Genomic DNA, 2,012 nt, shown 5'->3' with positions numbered 1-2,012 from the left:
TTACAGGTAAAAGAACATTAACCCTTAGCTATCTGTTTATGACAATGTGACATGGGTGTGTGTGTCCCCATTGGCCAAACATTCTCCATTGTCTCTGTACTCCCTCTGAGAAGGCTTTCTTATACAGACTTCTGTGCTAGTGGATTCTTCCCTGGATGAGTGTTGACAACAGCAATTAACACTGTCTGGCTATTCCTTTGACATACCTGAAAGGCTGGTTTTGGGTGTTTCCAGCTTCACATCACACTTTAGTAACTCACAGATAGCAAGGTTTCATTGCTTCACATACAATGACAGCACATACAACCCAAGGGGATATCAATGTTTAGCAGATCAAGACTTTTCGAATGATACCTCACAGGGCATACTTTGTACAAAACATACCATAATTACATCACCATTGTAAATATGGATGCTTTGGAGTGCAGAGTGTCAGAGGGATGATCCAGAGAGTGACCGGTGGCGGGGAGGAAAGGAAGAAGTGAGGGGCGGGGCCTTTAGGGGAAAAAGCAGAGCAGAGGTGGAATCTGGGGGAAGAGACAGAGCACTGGGGTGGGGCCGGAGGATCCTAGTTACCAGCAGTTAGAAAGGTGGCAACCCTATGAGTTGTACATAGGCAGATTCCCCAGTTTGACCCACTGACACAGCACACTAAGGTCAGGAAAGGATTTAATGTCTCTTTGACTGACTAGTCAGTGATTCAGGGAAGAGGGCCCAGCACCATGTCACCAGCCAGCTCTGCATGGAGCTCAGTCTGAGAGCCAGAGAACCAGGAAAAAACTTTAGATTTCTTTATGAGCAAAGATCTGGAGCAGCCTGTCCTGGATCTGTTGGGTCCTCCCCCATAGATGATGGGGTTTAGCACGGGGGGCACCAGGAGGTACATGTTTGCCATGAGAACACACAAATGCAGGGGTATATTGTGCCCAAACCGTAGCATGATGGCGGCAAAGAGATGTGGGATGTAAAAGGCTAAGATGACACAGAGGTGGGAGCTGCAGGTCCCAAAAGTCTTGAGCCGGGCGTCCTTTACTGGGAGTCTGAAGATGGCCCTGAGGATCTGGGTGTAGGATATGGTAATAAAAAACACATCCATACCAGTCACCAAGAATGCCACAGAGAGGCTGTAGTAACTACTGACGCTGATGTTGGTGCAGGCCAGCTTCACCATGGCTATGTGCTCACAGTACATGTTTGGAATGATGCTGGTTCTGCAATATGGCCACCTCCTCGCCAGGAAGAGATGGGGCAGTATGAGCATCATGCCGCGCAGCACCACGGCCAGGGAAATTTTGGTAACTACAGTGTTTATCAGGATAATAGAACGTGTAGGGGATCGCAGATGGCCACATAGCGATCAAAAGCCTTGGCCATGAGGATCCCAGACTGTATAAAAAATAAGCTGAGAATGAAGTACATCTGGGTGAGGCAGGCAGTGAAATTGATTTCCCTGGAATAGAACTAGAAGATGCTCAGCATTTTGGGTAGGATGGATGTAGACAGGACCAGATCGGTGATGGCCGGCATGCAGAGGAAATAGTACATAGGCCCATGGAGGCTCGGCTCCGTCTTTAGAATGAACAAGATGGTGAAGTTCCCCAAGATGGCTATGGTATACATGGTGCAGAAGGGGGTGGACTTCCAGATATGGGCTGCCTCTAGGCCAGGAATGCCCAGCAGGATGAAGGTGGTGGGGTTTGTGAAGTCGGTTGAGTTGGAATCTGACATGGTGTAGGGGAGCATGTGTCCAATGCTGAGGCAGAACGGTGTTTCCTGCATGAACCGTACGTTCCCCTGACTTCCTGTATGTGCCCAGGGTCATGGGTGATGGTCGAAGGACAAATACCCGGATGGAGGGAAAATGTTAATATGAGACACTACATGCACTACTGGAGGCTGTTCTCGTGGATGAAGCAGATTGGTAGCTCTTCACACACTGAAAGATGACATTTTCATTATTCAGATAAATGAATTATGAACCACTGATCCTCCTAATGCCAATTCCATATTTT

At 48.1% G+C, this 2,012-nt stretch overlaps 1 pseudogene; it reads right to left on the bottom strand.

Annotated features, from left to right (window-relative positions):
* Nucleotides 1-782: 782 nt before the first annotated feature.
* Nucleotides 783-1,794, bottom strand: LOC127043927 (olfactory receptor 52R1-like; annotated as a pseudogene).
* Between the last annotated feature and the right edge of the window lie 218 nt (nucleotides 1,795-2,012).

Source organism: Gopherus flavomarginatus, chromosome 1, assembly GCF_025201925.1.
Source record: "Gopherus flavomarginatus isolate rGopFla2 chromosome 1, rGopFla2.mat.asm, whole genome shotgun sequence".
In the NCBI taxonomy this organism is placed as follows: Eukaryota; Metazoa; Chordata; order Testudines; family Testudinidae; genus Gopherus; species Gopherus flavomarginatus.
This window is presented reverse-complemented; position numbering and strand designations above follow the sequence as displayed.